The sequence below is a fragment of the Silene latifolia genome, chromosome 1, assembly GCF_048544455.1.
Source record: "Silene latifolia isolate original U9 population chromosome 1, ASM4854445v1, whole genome shotgun sequence".
Lineage (NCBI taxonomy): Eukaryota > Viridiplantae > Streptophyta > Magnoliopsida > Caryophyllales > Caryophyllaceae > Silene > Silene latifolia.
The window spans coordinates 198,840,523-198,865,367 of NC_133526.1; positions in this window are offsets into that span (position 1 = coordinate 198,840,523).

Consider the following 24,845-nt stretch of genomic DNA (forward strand, 5'->3'; position numbering starts at 1 on the left):
GCACCAACGGAAGACATTTGGGGGTGCCGGTGTGCCACAAACCAAAGATTCGAAACTCGGATTATCGTGAAAAATGTGTTAAAACTCGTTATTTGAGGCTGAAATCGAATAGGTTGATTCCTGAAATAAGCTCGGACGCGTGAGAAAAACAAACAGGTTCAGGTACGACCTTCCGAACGGTAGCAGAAATTGAAGTGTATAATACACGGTTTTTCGGGATTCCGGGGACCCGGAATAAAATACCCCGGAAATCACATAGAAAGTTCCTCTAGTCAGATAAAGCGGCCACGCAAAATTTGAGCACCAACGGAAGACATTTGGGGGTGCCGGTGTGCCACAAACCAACATTCGCCGAAACTCGGATTATCGTGAAATATGTGTTAAAGCTCGTTATTTGAGGCTGAAATCGAACAGGTTGATTCTTGAAATGAGCTCGGACGCGTGATTGAAAAAAGGGGAGAAAAAGAAACAGGTTCCGGTACGACCTTCCGAACGGCGGAAATTGAAGTGTATAATACACGGTTTTTCGGGATTCCGGAGACCCGGAATAAAATATCCCGGAAATCACATAGAAAGTTCCTCGAGTCAGATAAAGCGGTCACGCAAAGTTTGAGCACGAACGGAAGACATTTGGGGGTGCCGCTGTGCCACAAACCAGCATTCGCCGAAACTTGTATTATCGTGAAAAATGTGTTAAAGCTCGTTATTTGTTGCTAAAATCGAACAGGCTGATTCCTGAATTCGAGCAGGTTGATTCCTAAAATGAGCTCGGACGCGTGATTGAAAAACAGGGAGAAAAAGAAACAGGTTCCGGTACAACCTTCCGAACGGCTGAAATTGAAGTGTATAATAAATACACGGTTTTTCGGGATCCCGGAATCCCGGAATAAAATTCTCCGGAAATTACATAGAAAGTTACTTGGGTCAGATAAAGTGGCCACGCAAAGTTTGAGCACCAACAGAAGACATTTGGGGGGTGCCGGTGTGCCAAAAACCAGCATTCGCCGAAACTCGGATTATCGTGAAAAATGTGTTAAAGCTCGTTATTTGAGGCTGAAATCGAACAGGTTGATTCCTGAAATGAACTCGGACGCATGATTGAAAAACAGGGAGAAAAAGAAACAGGTTCCGACGACCTTCCGAACTAGTGAAATTGAAATGTATAATACGGTTTCGGGATTCGGGGTCCCGGAATAAAATTCTCCGGAAATCACATAGAAAGTTCCTCGAGTCAGATAAAGCGGCCATGCAAAGTTTGAGCACCATCGGAAGACATTTGGGGGTGCCGGTGTGCCACAAACGAGCATTCGCCGAAACTCGGATTATCATGAAAAATGTGTTAAAGCTCGTTATTTGAGGCTGAAATCGAACAGGTTGATTACTGAAATCGAACAGGTTGATTCCTCAAATGAGCTCGGACGCGTGATTGAAAAACAGGGAGAAAAATAAACGGGTTCTGGTACGACCTTCCGAACGGCTGAAATTGAAGTGTATAATACACGGTTTTTCGGGACTCCGGGAACCCGGAATAAAATTCTCCTGAAATCACATAGAAAGTTGCTCGGGTCACATAAAGCGGCCACACAAAGTTTGAGCACCAACGGAAGACATTTGGGGGTGCCGGTGTGCCACAAACCAGCATTCGCCGAAACTCGGATTATCGTGAAAACTGTGTAAAAACTCGTTATTTGAGGCTGAAATCGATCGGACTGATTCCTGAAATCGAACAGGTTGATTCCTCAAATGAGCTCGGACGCGTGATTGAAAAACAGGGAGAAAAAAAAACAGGTTGCGGTACGACCTTCCGAAAGGTTGAAATTGAAGTGTATAATACACGGTTTCTCGTTATTTGAGGCTGAAATCGAACAGGTTGATTCCTGAAATCGAACAGGTTGATTCCTGAAATGAGCTTGGACGCGTGATTAAAAAACAGGGAGAAAAAGATACAGGTTCCGGTACGACCTTCCGAACGGCTGAAATTAAAGTGCATAATAAACGGTTTTTCGGGATTCTGGGGTCCCGAAATAAAATACTCCAAAAATCACATAGAAAGTTCCTTGAGTCAGATAAAACGGCCACGCAAAGTTTGAGCACCATCAGAAGACTTTTGGGGGTGCCGGTGTGCCACAAACCAGCATTCGCCGAAACTCGGATTATCGTGAAAAATGTGTTAAAGCTCGTTATTTGAGGCTGAAATCGAACAGGCTGATTCCTAAAATCGAACCGGTTGATTCCTAAAATGAGCTCGGACGCATGATTGAAAAACAGGGAGAAAAAGAAACAGGATCCGGTACGACTTTCCGAACGGCTGAAATTGAAGTGTATAAATACACGGTTTTTCGGGATTCCGGGGACTCGGAATAAAATACCCCGGAAATCACATAGAAAGTTCCTCAAGTCAGATAAAGCGGCCACGCAAAGTTTGAGCACCAACGGAAGACATTTGGGGGTGCCGGTGTGCCACAAACAAGCATTTGCCGAAACTTGGATTATCGTGAAATATGTGTTAAAGCTCGTTATTTGAGGCTGAAATCGAACAGGTTGATTCCTGAAATAAGCTCGGACGCGTGATTGAAAAACTGGGAGAAAAAGATACAGGTTCCGGTACGACCTTCCGAACGGCTGAAATTGAAGTGTATAATACACGGTTTTTCGGGATTCCAAGGTCCCGAAATAAAGTACTCCGAAAATCACATAGAAAGGTCCTCGAGTCAGATAAAACGGCCACGCAAAGTTTGAGCACCATCGGAAGACATTTGGGGATGCCGGTGTGCCACAAACCAGCATTCGCCGAAACTCGGATTATCGTGAAAATGAGTTAAAGCTCGTTATTTGAGGCTGAAATCGAACAGATTGATTCCTGAAATCGAACAGGTTTATTCCTGAAATGAGCTCAGACGCATGATTGAAAAACAGGGAGAAAAAGAAACAGGTTCCGGTACGACCTTCCGAACGGCTGAAATTGAAGTGTAATACACGGTTTTTCGGGATTCCGGGGACCCGGAATAAAATACCCCGAAAATCACATAGAAAGTTCCTTGGGTCAGATAAAGCGGTCACGCAAAGTTTGAGCACCAACGGAAGACATTTAGGGATGCCGGTGTGCCACAAACCAGCATTCGCAGAAACTCGGATTATCGTGAAAAATGTGTTAAAGCTCGTTATTTGAGGCTGAAATCGAACAGGTTGATTCCTGAAATGCGCTCGGACGCGTGATTGAAAAACAGGGAGAAAAAGAAACAGGATCCGGTACGACCTTTCGAACGGTTGAAATTGAAGTGTATAAATACACGGTTTTTGGGGATTACGGGGTCCCGGAATAGAATACCCCGGAAATCACATAGAAATTTCTCGAGTCAGATAAAGCGGCCACGCAAAGTTTGAGCACCAACGGAAGACATTTGGGGGTGCCGGTGTGCCACAAACCAGCATTCGCCGAAACTCGGATTATCGTGAAAACTGTGTAAAAACTCGTTATTTGAGGCTGAAATCGATCGGACTGATTCCTGAAATCGAACAGGTTGATTCCTCAAATGAGCTCGGACGCGTGATTGAAAAACAGGGAGAAAAAAAAACAGGTTGCGGTACGACCTTCCGAAAGGCTGAAATTGAAGTGTATAATACACGGTTTCTCGTTATTTGAGGCTGAAATCGAACAGGTTGATTCCTGAAATCGAACAGGTTGATTCCTGAAATGAGCTTGGACGCGTGATTAAAAAACAGGGAGAAAAAGATACAGGTTCCGGTACGACCTTCCGAACGGCTGAAATTGAAGTGTATAATAAACGGTTTTTCGGGATTCCGGGGTCCCGAAATAAAATACTCCGAAAATCACATAGAAAGTTCCTTGAGTCAGATAAAACGGCCACGCAAAGTTTGAGCACCATCAGAAGACTTTTGGGGGTGCCGGTGTGCCACAAACCAGCATTCGCCGAAACTCGGATTATCGTGAAAAATGTGTTAAAGCTCGTTATTTGAGGCTGAAATCGAACAGGCTGATTCCTAAAATCGAACCGGTTGATTCCTGAAATGAGCTCGGACGCATGATTGAAAAACAGGAAGAAAAAGAAACAGTTCGACGACCTTCCGAACGGCTGAAATTGAAGTGTATAAATACACGGTTTTTCGGGATTCCGGGGACTCGGAATAAAATACCCCGGAAATCACATAGAAAGTTCCTCGAGTCAGATAAAGCGGCCACGCAAAGTTTGAGCACCAACGGAAGACATTTGGGGGTGCCGGTGTGCCACAAACAAGCATTCGCCGAAACTCGGATTATCGTGAAATATGTGTTAAAGCTCGTTATTTGAGGCTGAAATCGAACAGGTTGATTCCTGAAATGCGCTCGGACGCGTGATTGAAAAACAGGGAGAAAAAGAAACAGGGTCCGGTACGACCTTTCGAACGGTTGAAATTGAAGTGTATAAATACACGGTTTTTCGGGATTACGGGGTCCCGGAATAAAATACCCCGGAAATCACATAGAAAGGTCCTCAAGTCAGATAAAACGGCCACGCAAAGTTTGAGCACCATCGGAAGACATTTGGGGATGCCGGTGTGCCACAAACCAGCATTCGCCGAAACTCGGATTATCGTGAAAATGAGTTAAAGCTCGTTATTTGAGGCTGAAATCGAACAGATTGATTCCGAAATCGAACAGTTTATTCTGAAATGAGCTCAGACGCATGATTGAAAAACAGGGAGAAAAAGAAACAGGTTCCGGTACGACCTTCCGAACGGCTGAAATTGAAGTGTAATACACGGTTTTTCGGGATTCCGGGGACCCGGAATAAAATACCCCGAAAATCACATAGAAAGTTCCTTGGGTCAGATAAAGCGGTTACGCAAAGTTTGAGCACCAACGGAAGACATTTAGGGATGCCGGTGTGCCACAAACCAGCATTCGCAGAAATTCGGATTATCGTGAAAAATGTGTTAAAGCTCGTTATTTGAGGTGAAATCGAACAGTTGATTCTCGAAATGCGCTCGGACGCGTGATTGAAAAACAGGGAGAAAAAGAAACAGGGTCCGGTACGACCTTTCGAACGGTTGAAATTGAAGTGTATAAATACACGGTTTTTCGGGATTACGGGGTCCCGGAATAAAATACCCCGGAAATCACATAGAAAGTTCTCGAGTCAGATAAAGCGGCCACGCAAAGTTTGAGCACCAACGGAAGACATTTGGGGGTGCCGGTGTGCCACAAACCAGCATTCGCCGAAAATCGGATTATCGTGAAATATGTGTTAAAGCTCGTTATTTGAGGCTGAAATCGAACAGGTTGATTCCTGAAACAAGCTCGGACGCGTGATTGAAAAACAGGGAGAAAAAGAAACAGGTTCCGGTACGACCTTCCGAACGGCTAAAATTGAAGTGTGTAATACACGGTTTTTCGGGATTCCGGGGTCCCGGAAAAAATATCTCCTGAAATCACATAGAAAGTTGCTCGGGTCAGATAAAGCGGCCACGCAAAGTTTGAGCACCAACGGAAGACATTTGGGGGTGCCGGTGTGCCACAAACCAGCATTCGCCGAAACTCGGATTATCGTGATAAATGTGTTAAAACTCGTTATTTGAGGCTGAAATCGAACAGGTTGATTCCTGAAATGAGCTCGGACGCGTGATTGAAAAAAGGAGAGAAAAAGAAACAAGTTCCGGTACGACCTTCCGAACGGCAGAAATTGAAGTGTATAATACACGGTTTTTCGGGATTCCGGGGACCCGGAACAAAATACCCAGGAAATCACATAGAAAGTTCCTCGGGTCAGATAAAGCGGCCACACAAAGTTTGAGCACCAACGGAAGACATTTGGGGGTGTCGGTGTGCCACAAACCCAAGATTCGCCGAAACTCGGATTATCGTGAAATATGTGTTAAAGCTTGTTATTTGAGGCTGAAATCGAACAGGTTGATTCCTGAAATAAGCTCGGACGCGTGATTGAAAAACAGGGAGAAAAAGAAACAGGTTCCGGTACGACCTTCCGAACGGCTGAAATTAAAGTGTATAAATACACGGTTTTTCGGGACTCCGGAGTCCCGGAATAAAATTCTCCTGAAATCACATAGAAAGTTGCTTGGGACAGATATAGCGGCCACATAAAGCTTGAGCACCAACGGAAGACATTTGGGGGTGCCGGTGTGCCACAAACCAGCATTCGCCGAAACTCGGATTATCGTGAAAAACGTGTTAAAACTCGTTATTTGAGGCTGAAATCGAACGGGTTGATTCCTGAAATGAGCTCGGACGCGTGAGAAAAAGAAACAGGTTCAGGTAAGACCTTCCGAACGGCAGAAATTGAAGTGTATAATACACGGTTTTTCGGGATTCCGGTGACCCGGAATAAAATACCCCGGAAATCATATAGAAAGTTCCTCGAGTCAGATAAAGCGGCCACGCAAAGTTTGAGCACCAACGGAAGACATTTGGGGGTGCCGGTGTGCCACAAACCAGCATTCGCTGAAACTCGGATTATCATGAAATATGTGTTAAAGCTCGTTATTTGAGGCTGAAATCGAACAGGTTGATTCCAGAAATCGAACAGGTTGATTCCTGAAATGAGCTTGGACGCGTGATTGAAAAAAAGGGAGAAAAAGATACAGGTTCCGGTACGACCTTCCGAACGGCTGAAATTGAAGTGTATAATACACGGTTTTTCGGGATGCCGGGATCCCGAAATAAAGTACTCCGAAAATCACAATGAAAGTTCCTCGAGTCAGATAAAACGGCCACGCAATATTTGAGCACCATCGGAAGACATTTGGGGATGCCGGTGTGCCACAAACCAGCATTCGCTGAAACTCGGATTATCGTGACAAAAATGTGTTAAAGCTCGTTATTTGAGGCTGAAATCGAACAGATTGATTCCTGAAATCGAACAGGTTTATTCCTGAAATGAGCTCAGACGCATGATTGAAAAACAGGGAGAAAAAGAAACAGGTTCCGGTACGACCTTCCGAACGGCTGAAATTGAAGTGTATAAATACACGGTTTTTCGGGATTACGGGGTCCCGGAATAAAATACCCCGGAAATCACATAGAAAGTTCCTCGTGTCAGATAAAGCGGCCACGCAAAGTTTGAGCACCAACGGAAGATATTTGGGGATGCCGGTGTGCCACAAACCAGCATTCGCCGAAACTCGGATTATCGTGAAAAATGTGTTAAAGCTCGTTATTTGAGGCTGAAATCGAACGGGTTGATTCCCGAAATCGAACAGGTTGATACCTGAAATGCGCTCGGACGCGTGATTGAAAAACAGGGAGAAAAAGAAACAGTGGTCAGACGACCTTCCGAACGGCTGAAATTGAAGTGTATAAATACACGGTTTTTCGGGATTCCTGGGTCCCGGAACAAAATTCTCCGAAAATCACATAGAAAGTTCCTCGGGTCAGATAAAGCGGCCACGCAATATTTGAGCACCATCGGAAGACATTTGGGGATGCCGGTGTGCCACAAACCAGCATTCGCTGAAACTCGGATTATCGTGACAAAAATGTGTTAAAGCTCGTTATTTGAGGCTGAAATCGAACAGATTGATTCCTGAAATCGAACAGGTTTATTCCTGAAATGAGCTCAGACGCATGATTGAAAAACAGGGAGAAAAAGAAACAGGTTCCGGTACGACCTTCCGAACGGCTGAAATTGATATGTATAAATACACGGTTTTTCGGGATTCCTGGGTCCCGGAACAAAATTCTCCGAAAATCACATAGAAAGTTCCTCGGGTCAGATAAAGCGGCCACGCAATATTTGAGCACCATCGGAAGACATTTGGGGATGCCGGTGTGCCACAAACCAGCATTCGCCGAAACTCGGATTATCGTGAAAAATGTGTTAAAACTTGTTATTTGGAGCTGAAATCAAACAGGTTGATTCCTGAAATGAGCTCTGACGCGTGATTAAAAAACAGGGAGAAAGAGAAACAGGTTCCGGTACGACCTTCCGAACGGCTAAAATTGAAGTGTATAATACACAATTTTTCGGGATTCCGGGGTCCCAGAATAAAATTCTCGGGAAGTCACATAGAAGTTCCTCGGGTCAGATAAAGCGGCCACGTAAAGTTTGAGCACCAACGGAAGACATTTGGGAAAGCCGGTATGCCACAAACCAGCATTCGCCGAAACTCGGATTATCGTGAAAAATGTGTTAAAGCTCGTTATTTGAGGCTGAAATCGAACAGGTTGATTCCTGAAATGAGCTCGGACGCGTGATTGAAAAAGAGGGCGAAAAAGAAACAGGTTCCGGTACGACCTTCCGAACGGCTGAAATTGAAGTGTATAATACACGGTTTTTCGGGATTCCGGGGTCCCGGAATAAAATATTCCGGAAATCACATAGAAAGTTCCTCGGGTCAGATAAATCGGCCACGCAAAGTTTGAGCACCAACGGAAGAAATTTGGGGGTGCCGGTGTGCCACAAACCAGCATTCGCCGAAACTCGGATTATCGTGAAAAATGTGTTAAAGCTCGTTATTTGAGGCTGAAATCAAACAGGTTGGTTCCTAAATTGAGCTCGGACGCGTGATTGAAAAAAAGGGAGAAAAAGAAACAGGTTCCGGTACGACCTTCCGAACGGCTTAAATTTAAGTGTATAATACAAGGTTTTTCGGGATTCCGGGGTCCCGGAATAAAATTCTCCGGAAATAACATTGAAAGTTCCTCGGGTCAGATAAAGCGGCCACGTAAAGTTTGAGCACCAACGGAAGACATATGGGGGTGCCGCTGTGCCACAAACCAGCATTCGCCGAAACTCGGATTATCGTGAAAAATGTGTTAAAACTCGTTATTTGAGGCTGAAATCGAACAGGTTGATTCCTGAAATGAGCTCGGACGCGTGATTGAAAAACAGGAAGAAAAAGAAACAGGTTCTTATACGACCTTCCAAACGGCTGAAATTGAAGTGTATAATACACGTTTTTCGGGATTCCGAGATCCCGGAATAAAATTCTCCGGAAATCACATAGAAAGTTCCTCGGGTCAGATAAAGCGGCCACGCAAAGTTTGAGCACCAACGGAAGACATTTGGGGGTGCCGGTGTGCCACAAACCAAAGATTCGCGAAACTCGGATTATCGTGAAAAATGTGTTAAAGCTCGTTATTTGAGGTGAAATCGAACAAGGTTGATTCGAAATCGATCAAAGTTGATTCTGAAATGAGCTCGGACGCGTGATTGTGAAACAGGGGGAAAAATAAACAGGGTCCGGTACGACCTTCCGAACGGTTGAAATTGAAGTGTATAATACATAATTTTTCGGGTTTCCGGGGTCCCAGAATAAAATTCTCTGTAAGTCACATAGAAGTTCCTCGGGTCAGATAAAGCGGCCACGTAAAGTTTGAGCACCAATGGAAGACATTTGGGAGTGCCGGTATGCCACAAACCAGCATTCGCCGAAACTCGGATTATCGTGAAAAATGTGTTAAATCTCGTTATTTGAGGCTGAAATCGAACAGGTTGATTCCGAAATGAGCTCGGACGCGTGATTGAAAAACAGGGAGAAAAAGAAACAGGTTTTGCACGACCTTCCGAACGGTGAAATTGAAGTGTTTAATACACGGTTTTCGGGATTCCGGGGTCCCGGAATAAAATATTCCGGAAATCACATAGAAAGTTCCTCGGGTCAGATAAATCGGCCACGCAAAGTTTGAGCACCAACGGAAGAAATTTGGGGGTGTCGGTGTGCCACAAACCAGCGTTCGCCGAAACTCGGATTATCGTGAAAAATGTGTTAAAGCTCTTTATTTGAGGCTGAAATCGAACAGGTTGATTCCTGAAATGAGCTCGGACGCGTGATTGAAAAACAGGGAGAAAAAGAAACAGGTTCTGGTACGATCTTCCGAACGGCTGAAATTGAAGTGTATAATACACGGTTTTTCGGGATTCCAGGGTCCCGGAATAAAATTCACTGGAAATCACATAGAAAGTTTCTCGGGTCAGATAAAGCTGCCACGCAAAGTTTGAGCACCAACGGGAGAATTTTGGGGGTGCCGGTGTGCCACAAACCAGCATTCGCCAAAACTCGGATTATCGTGAAAAATATGTTAAAGCTCGTTATTTGAGGCTGAAATCGAACAGGTTGATTCCTTAAATGAGCTCGGACGCGTGATTGAAAAACAGGAAGAAAAAGAAACAGGTTTAAGACGACCTTCCGAACGGTGAAATTGAAGTGTATAATACACGGTTTTTCGGGATTCAGGGGTCCCGGAATAAAATTCTCAGGAAATCACATAGAAGGTTCCTCGGGTCGATAAAGCTGCCACGCAAAGTTTGAGCACCAACGGAAGACATTTGGGGTGCCGTTGTGCCAAAACAAAGATTCGCCGAAACTCGGATTATCGTGAAAAATGTGTTAAAACTCGTTATTTGAGGTGGAAATCGAACAGGTTGATTCCTGAAATGAGCTCGGACGCGTGATTGAAAAACAGGGAGAAAAAGAAACAGGTGCCAGTACGACCTTCCTAACGGCTGAAATTGAAGTGTATAATACACGGTTTTTCGGGATTCCGAGATCCCGGAATAAAATACTCCGGAAATCACATAGAAAGTTCCTCGGGTCAGATAAAGCGGCCACGCAAAGTTTGAGCACCAACGGAAAACATTTGGGGGTGCCGGTGTGCCACAAACCAGCATTCGTCGAAACTCGGATTATAGTGAAAAATGTGTTAAAGCTTGTTATTTTAGGCTGGAATCGAACAGGTTGATTCCCAAAATCGATCAGGTTGATTCCTGAAATTAGCTCGGACGCGTGATTGAAAAACAGGGAGAAAAAGAAACAGGTTCTGGTACGACCTTCCGAACGGCTGAAATTGAAGTGTATAATACACGGTTTTACGGGATTCCGAGATCCCGGAATAAAATACTCCGGAAATCACATAGAAAGTTACTCGGGTCAGATAAAGCTGCCACGCAAAGTTTGAGCACCAACGGAAGACATTTGGGGATGCCGGTGTGCCACAAACCAGTATTCGCCGAAACTCGGATTACCGTGAAAAATGTGTTAAAGCTCGTTATTTGAGGCTGAAGTCCAACAGGTTGGTTCCTGAAATGAGCTCGGACGCGTGATTGAAAAACAGAGAGAAAAAGAAACAGGTTCCGGTACGACCTTCCGAACGGCTGAAATTGAAGTGTATAATACACGGTTTTTCGGGATTCCGGGGTCCCGGAATAAAATACTCCGGAAATCACATAGAAAGTTCCTCGGGTCAGATAAAGCTGCCACAAAAAGTTTGAGCACCAACGGAAGACCTTTGGGGGTGCCGCTGTGCCACAAACCAGCATTTCCCGAAACTCGGATTATCGTGAAAATGTGTTAAAGCTCGTTATTTTAGGCTGAAATTGAATAGGTTGGTTCCTGAAATGAGCTGGGACGCGTGATTGAAAAACAGGGAGAAAAAGAAACAGGTTCCGGTACGACCTTTCGAACGGCTGAAATTGAAGTGTATAATACACGGTTTTTGAATTCAGGGTCCGGAATAAAATATTCGAAAATCACATAAAAAGTTGCTCGGGTCGATAAATCGGCCACGCAAAGTTTGAGCACCAACGGAAGACATTTGGGGGTGCCGGTTTGCCACAAACCAGCATTCGCCGAAACTCGGATTATCGTGAAAAATGTGTTAAAACTCGTTATTTGGAGCTGAAATCGAACAGGTTGATTCCTGAAATCGAACAGGTTGATTCCTGAAATGAGCTCTGACGTGTGATTAAAAAACAGGGAGAAAGAGAAACAGGTTCCGGTACGACCTTCCGAACGACTGAAATTGAAGTGTATAATACAAAATTTTTCGGGATTCCGGGGTCCCAGAATAAAATTCACGGGAAGTCACATAGAAGTTCCTCGGCTCAAATAAAGCGGCCACGTAAAGTTTGAGCACCAACGGAAGACATTTGGCAGTGCCGGTATGCCACAAACCAGCATTCGCCGAAACTCGGATTATCGTGAAAAATGTGTTAAAGCTCGTTATTTGAGGTGAAATCGAAAGTTGATTCCGAAATGAGCTCGGACGCGTGATTGAAAAAGAGGGCTTAAAAAAAGAAACAGGTTCGACGACCTTCCGAACGGCTGAAATTGAAGTGTATAATACACGGTTTTTCGGGATTCGGGTCCCGGAATAAAATATTCGGAAATCACATAGAAAGTTCCTCGGGTCGATAAATCGCCACGTAAAGTTTGAGCACCAACGGAAGAAATTTGGGGGTGCCGGTGTGCCACAAACCAGCATTCGCCGAAACTCGGATTATCGTGAAAAATGTGTTAAAGCTCGTTATTTGAGGTGAAATCGAACAGGTTGATTCCAGAAATGAGCTCGGACGCGTGATTGAAAAACGGGGAGAAAAAGAAACAGGTTCCGCTACGACCTTCCGAACTACCGAAATTGAAGTGTATAATACACGGTTTTTCGGATTCGGGGTCCGAATAAAATTCTACGGAAATCACATTGAAAGTTCCTCGGGTCAGATAAAGCGGCCACGTAAAGTTTGAGCACCAACGGAAGACATATGGGGGTGCCGCTGTGCCACAAACCAGCATTCGCCAAAACTCGGATTATCGTGAAAAATTTGTTAAAACTCGTTATTTGAGGCTGAAATCGAACAGGTTGATTCCTGAAATGAGCTCGGACGCGTGATTGAAAAACAGGAAGAAAAAGAAACAGGTTCTTATACGACCTTCCGAACGGCTGAAATTGAAGTGTATAATACACGTTTTTCGGGATTCCGAGATCCCGGAATAAAATTCTCCGGAAATCACATAGAAAGTTCCTCGGGTCAGATAAAGCGGCCACGCAAAGTTTGAGCACCAACGGAAGACATTTGGGGGTGCCGCTGTGCCACAAACCAGCATTCGCCGAAACTCGGATTATCGTGAAAATGTGTTAAAGCTCGTTATTTGAGGCTTAAATTGAATAGGTTGGTTCCTGAAATGAGCTGGGACGCGTGATTGAAAAACAGGGAGAAAAAGAAACAGGTTCCGGTACGACCTTTCGAACGGCTGAAATTGAAGTGTATAATACACGGTTTTTCGGAATTCCGGGGTCCCGGAATAAAATATTCCGAAAATCACATAAAAAGTTGCTCGGGTCAGATAAATCGGCCACGCAAAGTTTGAGCACCAACGGAAGACATTTGGGGGTGCCGGTGTGCCACAAACCAGCATTCGCCGAAACTCGGATTATCGTGAAAAATGTGTTAAAACTCGTTATTTGGAGCTGAAATCGAACAGGTTGATTCCTGAAATCGAACAGGTTGATTCCTGAAATGAGCTCTGACGCGTGATTAAAAAACAGGGAGAAAGAGAAACAGGTTCCGGTACGACCTTCCGAACGGCTGAAATTGAAGTGTATAATACACAATTTTTCGGGATTCCGGGGTCCCAGAATAAAATTCTCGGGAAGTCACATAGAAGTTCCTCGGGTCTGATAAAGCAGCCACGTAAAGTTTGAGCACCAACGGAAGACATTTGGGAGTGCCGGTATGCCACAAACCAGCATTCACCGAAACTCGGATTATCGTGAAAAATGTGTTAAAGCTCGTTATTTGAGGCTGAAATCGAACAGGTTGATTCCTGAAATGAGCTCGGACGCGTGATTGAAAAACAGGGCGAAAAAGAAACAGGTTCGATGACGACCTTCCGAACGGTGAAATTGAAGTGTATAATACACGGTTTTTCGGGATTACGGGTCCCGGAATAAAATATTCGGAAATCACATAGAAAGTTCCTCGGGTCGATAAATCGCCACGCAAAGTTTGAGCACCAACGGAAGAAATTTGGGGTGCCGGTGTGCCACAAACCAGCATTCGCCGAAACTCGGATTATCGTGAAAAATGTGTTAAAGCTCGTTATTTGAGGCTGAAATCAAACAGGTTGATTCCTGAAATGAGCTCGGACGCGTGATTGAAAAACAGGGAGAAAAAGAAACAGGTTCCGGTACGACCTTCCGAACTATTTGAAATTGAAGTGTATAATACACGGTTTTTCGGGATTCCGAGATCCCGGAATAAAATACTCCGGAAATCACATAGAAAGTTCCTCGGGTAAGATAAAGCGGCCACGCAAAGTTTGAGCACCAACGGAAGACATTTGGAGGTGCCGGTGTGCCACAAACCAGCATTCGCCGAAACTCGGATTATAGTGAAAAATGTTTTAAAGCTTTTTATTTAAGGCTGGAATCGAACAGGTTGATTCCCGAAATCGATCAGGTTGATTCCTGAAATTATCTCGGACGCGTGATTGAAAAACAGGGAGAAAAAGAAACAGGTTCTTGTACGACCTTCCGAACGGCTGAAATTGAAGTGTATAATACACGGTTTTTCGGGATTTTCGAGATCCCGGAATAAAATACACCGGAAATCACATAGAAAGTTCCTCGGGTCAGATAAAGCTGCCACGCAAAGTTTGAGCACCAACGGAAGACATTTGGGGGTGCCGGTGTGCCACAAACCAGCATTCGCCGAAACTCGGATTATCGTGAAAAATGTGTTAAAGTTCGTTATTTGAGGCTGAAGTCCAACAGGTTGATTCCTGAAATGAGCACGGACGCGTGATTGAAAAACAGGGAGAAAAAGAAACAGGTTCCGGTATGACCTTCCGAACGGCTGAAATTGAAGTGTATAATACACGGTTTTTCGGGATTCAGGGGTCCCGAATAAAATACTCCGAAATCACATAGAAAGTTTCTCGGGTCGATAAAGTGCCACAAAAAGTTTGAGCACCAACGGAAGACCTTTGGGGTGTGCACGTGCCCAAACCAAAGATTCGCCGAAACTCGGATTATCGTGAAAAATGTGTTAAAGCTTGTTATTTGAGGCTGAAATCGAAAAGGTTGATTCCTGAAATCGATCAGGTTGATTCGAAATGAGCTCGGACGCGTGATTGAGAAACAAAGGAAAAATAAACAGGTCCAGTCACGACCTTCCGAACGGTTGAAATTGAAGTGTATAATACATAATTTTTCGGGATTAGGGGTCCCGAATAAAATTCTCGGAAGTCACATAGAAGTTCCTCGGGTCGATAAAGCGGCCACGTAAAGTTTGAGCACCAACGGAAGACATTTGGGGTGCCGGTATGCCACAAACCAAAGATTCGCCGAAACTCGGATTATCGTGAAAAATGTGTTAAATCTCGTTATTTGAGGTTGAAATCGAACAGGTTGATTCCCGAAATGAGCTCGGACGCGTGATTGAAAAAGAGGGCGAAAAAGAAACAGGTTTCGGTACGACCTTCCGAACATTTGAAATTGAAGTGTTTAATACACGGTTTTCGGGATTAGGGGTCCGGAATAAAATATTCGGAAATCACATAGAAAGTTCCTCGGGTGGATAAATCGGCCACGCAAAGTTTGAGCACCAACGGAAGAAATTTGGGGGTGCCGGTGTGCCACAAACAAACCGTTCACGAAACTCGGATTATCGTGAAAAATGTGTTAAAGCTCGTTATTTGAGGTGAAATCGAACAAAGGTTGATTCGAAATGAGCTCGGACGCGTGATTGAAAAACGGGGAGAAAAAGAAACAGTTTCGTACGATCTTCCGAACGGTGAAATTGAAGTGTATAATACACGGTTTTCGGGATTCGGGTCCCGAATAAAGTTCACCTGGAAATCACATAGAAAGTTTCTCGGGTCGATAAAGCCGCCACGCAAAGTTTGAGCACCAACGGGAGAATTTTGGGGGTGCCGGTGTGCCACAAACCAAAGATTCCGAAACTCGGATTATCGTGAAAAATGTGTTAAAGCTCGTTATTTGAGGTGAAATCGAAGAGGTTGATTCCTGAAATGAGCTCGGACGCGTGATTGAAAAACAGGGAGAAAAAGAAACAGGTTCCGGTACGACCTTCCGAACGGCTGAAATTGAAGTTTATAATACACGGTTTTTCGGGATTCCGGGGTCCCGGAATAAAATTCTCCGGAAATCACATAGAAAGTTCCTCGGGTCAGATAAAGCTGCCACGCAAAGTTTGAGCACCAACGGAAGACATTTGGGGGTGCCGTTGTGCCACAAAACAGCATTCGCCGAAACTCGGATTATCGTGAAAAATGTGTTAAAACTCGTTATTTGAGGCTGAAATCGAACAGGTTGATTCCTGAAATGAGCTCGGACGCGTGATTGAAAAACAGGGAGAAAAAGAAACAGGTTCTGGTACGACCTTCCGAACGGCTGAAATTGAAGTGTATAATACACGGTTTTTCGGGATTCCGAGATCCCGGAATAAAATACTCCGGAAATCACATAGAAAGTTCCTCGGGTCAGATAAAGCGGCCACGCAAAGTTTGAGCACCAACGGAAGACATTTGGGGGTGCCGGTGTGCCACAAACCAGCATTCGCCGAAACTCGGATTATAGTGAAAAATGTGTTAAAGCTTGTTATTTTAGGCTGGAATCGAACAGGTTGATTCCCAAAATCGATCAGGTTGATTCCTGAAATTAGCTCGGACGCGTGATTGAAAAACAGGGAGAAAAAGAAACAGGTTCTGGTACGACCTTCCGAACGGCTGAAATTGAAGTGTATAATACACGGTTTTTCGGGATTCCGAGATCCCGGAATAAAATACTCCGGAAATCACATAGAAAGTTCCTCGGGTCAGATAAAGCTGCCACGCAAAGTTTGAGCACCAACGGAAGACATTTGGGGGTGCCGGTGTGCCAAACCAAAGATTCGCCGAAACTCTGACACCGTGAAAATGTGTTAAAGCTCGTTATTTGAGGTCAAGTCCAACGAGGTTGATTCCGAAATGAGCTCGGACGCGTGATTGAAAAACAGGGAGAAAAAGAAACAGGTTAGACGACCTTCCGAACGGTGAAATTGAAGTGTATAATACACGGTTTTTCGGGATTACGGGTCCCGGAATAAAATACTCAGGAAATCACATAGAAAGTTCCTCGGGTCGATAAAGTGCCACAAAAAGTTTGAGCACCAACGGAAGACCTTTGGGGGTGGTGCTGTGCCACAAACCAAAGATTCGCCGAAACTCGGATTATCGTGAAAATGTGTTAAAGCTCGTTATTTGGCCGAAATTGAATAGGTTGGTTCCGAAATGAGTGGGACGCGTGATTGAAAAACAGGAGAAAAAGAAACAGTTCGTGACGACTTTTCGAACGGCAAATTGAAATTGAAGTGTATAATACACGGTTTTTTGAATTCGGTCCCGGAATAAAATATTCCGAAAATCACATAAAAAGTTGCTCGGGTCAGATAAATCGGCCACACAAAGTTTGAGCACCAACGGAAGACATTTGGGGGTGCCGGTGTGCCACAAACCAGCATTCGCCGAAACTCGGATTATCGTGAAAAATGTGTTAAAGCTCGTTATTTGAGGCTGAAATCGAACAGGTTGATTCCTTAAATGAGCTCGGACGCGTGATTGAAAAACAGGAAGAAAAAGAAACAGGTTCGACGACCTTCCGAACTAATTTGAAATTGAAGTGTATAATACACGGTTTTTCGGGATTCGGGGTCCCGAATAAAATTCTCGGAAATCACATAGAAAGTTCCTCGGGTCGAGATAAAGCTGCCACGCAAAGTTTGAGCACCAACGGAAGACATTTGGGGGTGCCGCGTGCCACAAAACAAAGATTCGCCGAAACTCGGATTATCGTGAAAAATGTGTTAAAACTCGTTATTTGAGGTGGAAATCGAACAGGTTGATTCTGAAATGAGCTCGGACGCGTGATTGAAAAACAGGGAGAAAAAGAAACAGGTTTCGTTACGACCTTCCGAAATTTGAAATTGAAGTGTATAATACACGGTTTTCGGGATTCCGAGGTCCCGGAATAAAATTCTCCGAAATCACATAGAAAGTTCCTCGGGTCAGATAAAGCGGCCACGCAAAGTTTGAGCACCAACGGAAGACATTTGGAGGTGCCGGTGTGCCACAAACCAAAGATTCGCGAAACTCGGATTATAGTGAAAAATGTTTTAAAGCTTTTTATTTAATTTGGAATCGAACAGTTGATTCCCGAAATCGATCAGTTGATTCTGAAATTATCTCGGACGCGTGATTGAAAAACAGGGAGAAAAAGAAACAGGTTCTTGTACGACCTTCCGAACGGCTGAAATTGAAGTGTATAATACACGGTTTTTCGGGATTTTCGAGATCCCGGAATAAAATACACCGGAAATCACATAGAAAGTTCCTCGGGTCGATAAAGCTGCACCACGCAAAGTTTGAGCACCAACGGAAGACATTTGGGGGTGCCGGTGTGCCACAAACCAAAATTCGCCGAAACTCGGATTATCGTGAAAAATGTGTTAAAGCTCGTTATTTGAGGTCAAGTCCAACAAAGTTGATTCTCGAAATGAGCACGGACGCGTGATTGAAAAACAGGGAGAAAAAGAAACAGGTTCCGGTATGACCTTCCGAACGGCTGAAATTGAAGTGTATAATACACGGTTTTTCGGGATTCCGGGGTCCCGGAATAAAATACTCCGGAAATCACATAGAAAGTTTCTCGGGTCAGATAAAGCTGCCACAAAAGTTTGAGCACCAACGGAAGACCTTTGGGGGTGCCGCTGTGCCACAAACCAGCATTCGCCGAAACTCGGATTATCGTGAAAAATGTGTTAAAGCTTGTTATTTGAGGCTGAAATCGAACAGGTTGATTCCCGAAATCGATCAGGTTGATTCCTGAAATGAGCTCGGACGCGTGATTGAGAAACAAAGGGAAAAATAAACAGGGTCCGGTACGACCTTCCGAACGGTTGAAATTGAAGTGTATAATACATAATTTTTCGGGATTCCGGGGTCCCAGAATAAAATTCTCTGGAAGTCACATAGAAGTTCCTCGGGTCAGATAAAGCGGCCACGTAAAGTTTGAGCACCAACGGAAGACATTTGGGGTGCCGGTATGCCACAAACCAGCATTCGCCGAAACTAGGATTATCGTGAAAAATGTGTTAAATCTCGTTATTTGAGGCTGAAATCGAACAGGTTGATTCCTGAAATGAGCTCGGACGCGTGATTGAAAAAGAGGGCGAAAAAGAAACAGGTTTCGGTACGACCTTCCGAACGGCTGAAATTGAAGTGTTTAATACACGGTTTTTCGGGATTCCGGGGTCCCGGAATAAAATATTCCGGAAATCACATAGAAAGTTCCTCGGGTCAGATAAATCGGCCACGCAAAGTTTGAGCACCAACGGAAGAAATTTGGGGTGCGGTGTGCCTGACCGGCGCGTCGCGAAACTCGGATTATCGTGAAAAATGTGTTAAAGCTCTTTATTTGAGGCTGAAATCGAACAGGTTGATTCCTGAAATGAGCTCGGACGCGTGATTGACAAACAGGGAGAAAAAGAAACAGGTTCTGGTACGATCTTCCGAACGGCTGAAATTGAAGTGTATAATACACGGTTTTTCGGGATTCCGGGGTCCCGGAATAAAATTCACTGGAAATCACATAGAAAGTTTCTCGGGTCAGATAAAGCTGCCACGCAAAGTTTGAGCACCAACGGGAGAATTTTGGGGGTGCCGGTGTGCCACAAACCAGCATTCGCCGAAACTCGGATTATCGTGAAAAATGTGTTAAAGCTCGTTATTTGAGGCTGAAATCGAACAGGTTGATTCCTGAAATGAGCTCGGACGCGTGATTGAAAAACAGGGAGAAAAAAAACAGGTTCCGATACGACCTTCCGAACGGCTGAAATTGAAGTGTATAATACACGGTTTTTCGGGATTCCGGGGTCCCGGAATAAAATTCTCCGGAAATCACATAGAAAGTTCCTCGGGTCAGATAAAGCGGCCACGCAAAGTTTGAGCACCAACGGAAGACATTTGGGGGTGCCATTGTGCCACAAAACAAAGATTCGCCGAAACTCGGATTATCGTGAAAATGTGTTAAAACTCGTTATTTGAGGCTGAAATCGAACAGGTTGATTCCTCAAATGAGCTCGGACGCGTGATTGAAAAACAGGGAGAAAAAGAAACAGGTTCTGGTACGACCTTCCGAACGGCTGAAATTGAAGTGTATAATACACGGTTTTTCGGGATTCCGAGATCCCGGAATAAAATACTCCGGAAATCACATAGAAAGTTCCTCGGGTCAGATAAAGCTGCCACGCAAAGTTTGAGCACCAACGGAAGACATTTGGGGGTGCCGGTGTGCCACAAACCAGCATTCGCCGAAACTCGGATTACCGTGAAAAATGTGTTAAAGCTCGTTATTTGAGGCTGAAGTCCAACAGGTTGATTCCTGAAATGAGCTCGGACGCGTGATTGAAAAACAGGGAGAAAAAGAAACAGGTTCCGGTACGACCTTCCGAACGGCTGAAATTGAAGTGTATAATACACGGTTTTTCGGGATTCCGGGGTCCCGGAATAAAATACTCCGGAAATCACATAGAAAGTTCCTCGGGTCAGATAAAGCTGCCACAAAAAGTTTGAGCACCAACGGAAGACCTTTGGGGGTGCCGCTGTGCCACAAACCAGCATTCGCCGAAACTCGGATTATCGTGAAAATGTGTTAAAGCTCGTTATTTGAGGCTGAAATTGAATAGGTTGGTTCCTGAAATGAGCTGGGACGCGTGATTGAAAAACAGGGAGAAAAAGAAACAGGTTCGGTGACGACCTTTCGAACGGTGAAATTGAAGTGTATAATACACGGTTTTTCGGAATTCCGGGGTCCCGGAATAAAATATTCCAAAAATCACATAAAAAGTTGCTCGGGTCAGATAAATCGGCCACACAAAGTTTGAGCACCAACGGAAGACATTTGGGGGTGCCGGTGTGCCACAAACCAGCATTCACCGAAACTCGGATTATCGTGAAAAATGTGTTAAAACTCGTTATTTGGAGCTGAAATCGAACAGGTTGATTCCTGAAATCGAACAGGTTGATTCCTGAAATGAGCTCTGACGCGTGATTAAAAAACAGGGAGAAAGAGAAACAGGTTCCGGTACGACCTTCCGAACTTTGAAATTGAAGTGTATAATACACAATTTTCGGGATTAGGGGTCCCGAATAAAATTCTCGGGAAGTCACATAGAAGTTCCTCGGGTCAGATAAAGCAGCCACGTAAAGTTTGAGCACCAACGGAAGACATTTGGGAGTGCCGGTATGCCACAAACCAAAGATTCCGAAACTCGGATTATCGTGAAAAATGTGTTAAAGCTCGTTATTTGAGGTGAAATCGAAGAGGTTGATTCCTGAAATGAGCTCGGACGCGTGATTGAAAAAGAGGGAGAAAAAGAAACAGGTTCTGTCACGACCTTCCGAACGGTGAAATTGAAGTGTATAATACACGGTTTTTCGGGATTCCGGGGTCCCGGAATAAAATATTCCGGAAATCACATAGAAAGTTCCTCGGGTCAGATAAATCGGCCACGCAAAGTTTGAGCACCAACGGAAGAAATTTGGGGGTGCCGGTGTGCCACAAACCAGCATTCGCCGAAACTCGGATTATCGTGAAAAATGTGTTAAAGCTCGTTATTTGAGGCTGAAATCAAACAGGTTGATTCCTGAAATGAGCTCGGACGCGTGATTGAAAAACAGGGAGAAAAAGAAACAGGTTCCGGTACGACCTTCCGAACGGCTGAAATTGAAGTGTATAATACACGGTTTTTCGGGATTCCGAGATCCCGGAATAAAATACTTCGGAAATCACATAGAAAGTTCCTCAGGTCAGATAAAGCGGCCACGCAAAGTTTGAGCACCAACGGAAGACATTTGGGGGTGCCGGTGTGCCACAAACCAGCATTCGCCGAAACTCGGATTATAGTGAAAAATGTTTTAAAGCTTTTTATTTAAGGCTGGAATCGAACAGGTTGATTCCCGAAATCGATCAGGTTGATTCCTGAAATTATCTCGGACGCGTGATTGAAAAACAGGGAGAAAAAGAAACAGGTTCTGGTACGACCTTCCGAACGGCTGAAATTGAAGTGTATAATACACGGTTTTTCGGGATTCCGAGATCCCGGAATAAAATACACCGGAAATCACATAGAAAGTTCCTCGGGTCAGATAAAGCTGCCACGCAAAGTTTGAGCACCAACGGAAGACATTTGGGGGTGCCGGTGTGCCACAAACCAGCATTCGCCGAAACTCGGATTATCGTGAAAAATGTGTTAAAGCTCGTTATTTGAGGCTGAAGTCCAACAGGTTGATTCCTGAAATGAGCACGGACGCGTGATTGAAAAACAGGGAGAAAAAGAAACAGGTTCCGGTATGACCTTCCGAACGGCTGAAATTGAAGTGTATAATACACGGTTTTCGGGATTAGGGTCCGGAATAAAATACTCCGGAAATCACATAGAAAGTTTCTCGGGTCAGATAAAGCTGCCACAAAAAGTTTGAGCACCAACGGAAGACCTTTGGGGGTGCCGCTGTGCCACAAACCAGCATTCGCCGAAACTCGGATTATCGTGAAAAATGTGTTAAAGCTTGTTATTTGAGGCTGAAATCGAACAGGTTGATTCCCGAAATCGATCAGGTTGATTCCTGAAATGAGCTCGGACGCGTGATTGAGAAACAAAGGGAAAAATAAACAGGGTCCGGTACGACCTTCCGAACGGCTAAAATTGAAGTGTATAATACACAATTTTTCGGGATTCCGGGGTCCCAGAATAAAATTCTCGGGAAGTCACATAGAAGTTCCTCGGGTCAGATAAAGCGGCCACGTAAAGTTTGAGCACCAACGGAAGACATTTGGGAGTGCCGGTATGCCACAAACCAGCATTCGCCGAAACTCGGATTATCGTGAAAAATGTGTTAAAGCTCGTTATTTGAGGCTGAAATCGAACAGGTTGATTCCTGAAATGAGCTCGGACGCGTGATTGAAAAAGAGGGCGAAAAAGAAACAGGTTCCGGTACGACCTTCCGAACGGCTGAAATTGAAGTGTATAATACACGGTTTTTCGGGATTCCGGGGTCCCGGAATAAAATATTCCGGAAATCACATAGAAAGTTCCTCGGGTCAGATAAATCGGCCACGCAAAGTTTGAGCACCAACGGAAGACATTTGGGGGTGCCGGTGTGCCACAAACCAAAGATTCGCGAAACTCGGATTATCGTGAAAAATGTGTTAAAGCTCGTTATTTGAGGTCAAGTCCAACAAAGTTGATTCTGAAATGAGCACGGACGCGTGATTGAAAAACAGGGAGAAAAAGAAACAGGTTCTGGTACGACCTTCCGAACGGCTGAAATTGAAGTGTATAATACACGGTTTTTCGGGATTCCGGGGTCCGGAATAAAATTCTCCGGAAATCACATAGAAAGTTTCTCGGGTCGATAAAGTCTGCCACAAAAGTTTGAGCACCAACGGAAGACCTTTGGGGGTGCCGATGTGCCACAAACCAAAGATTCGCCGAAACTCGGATTATCGTGAAAAATGTGTTAAAGCTCGTTATTTGAGGTGAAATCGAACAGGTTGATTCCTGAAATGAGCTCGGACGCGTGATTGAAAAACAGGGCGAAAAAGAAACAGTTCATACGACCTTTCGAACTATTTGAAATTGAAGTATATAATACACGATTTTTCGGGATTCCGGGGTCCCGGAATAAAATATTCCGGAAATCACATAGAAAGTTCCTCGGGTCAGATAAATCGGCCACGCAAAGTTTGAGCACCAACGGAAGAAATTTGGGGGTGCCGGTGTGCCACAAACCAGCATTCGCCTAAACTCGGATTATCGTGAAAAATGTGTTAAAGCTCGTTATTTGAGGCTGAAATCAAACAGGTTGATTCCTGAAATGAGCTCGGACGCGTGATTGAAAAACAGGGAGAAAAAGAAACAGGTTCCGGTACGACCTTCCGAACGGCTGAAATTGAAGTGTATAATACACGGTTTTTCGGGATTCCAGGGTCCTGGAATAAAATTCTCCGGAAATCACATTGAAAGTTTCTCGGGTCAGATAAAGCGGCCACGTAAAGTTTGAGCACCAACGGAAGACATATGGGGGTGCCGCTGTGCCACAAACCAGCATTCGCCAAAACTCGGATTATCGTGAAAAATGTGTTAAAACTCGTTATTTGAGGCCGAAATCGAACAGGTTGATTCCTGAAATGAGCTCGGACGCGTGATTGAAAAACAGGAAGAAAAAGAAACAGGTTCTTATACGACCTTCCGAACGGCTGAAATTGAAGTGTATAATACACGTTTTCCGGGATTCCGAGATCCCGGAATAAAATTCTCCGGAAATCACATAGAAAGTTCCTCGGGTCAGATAAAGCGGCCACGCAAAGTTTGAGCACCAACGGAAGACATTTGGGGGTGCCATTGTGCCACAAACCAAAGATTCGCCGAAACTCGGATTATCGTGAAAATGTGTTAAAGCTCGTTATTTGAGGTGAAATTGAATAGGTTGGTTCTGAAATGAGTGGGACGCGTGATTGAAAAACAGGAGAAAAAGAAACAGTTCCAGACGACCTTTCGAACGGTGAAATTGAAGTGTATAAATACACGGTTTTTCGGAATTCCGGGGTCCCGGAATAAAATATTCCGAAAATCACATAAAAAGTTGCTCGGGTCAGATAAATCGGCCACGCAAAGTTTGAGCACCAACGGAAGACATTTGGGGGTGCCGGTGTGCCACAAACCAGCATTCGCCGAAACTCGGATTATCGTGAAAAATGTGTTAAAACTCGTTATTTGAGGCTGAAATCGAACAGGTTGATTCCTCAAATCGAACAGCCGATTCTGAAATGAGCTCGACGCGTGATTAAAAAACAGGAGAAAGAGAAACAGGTTCAGTCACGACCTTCCGAACATTTGAAATTGAAGTGTATAATACACAATTTTTCGGGATTCCGGGGTCCCAGAATAAAATTCTCGAGAAGTCACATAGAAGTTCCTCGGGTCAGATAAAGCAGCCACGTAAAGTTTGAGCACCAACGGAAGACATTTGGGAGTGCCGGTATGCCACAAACC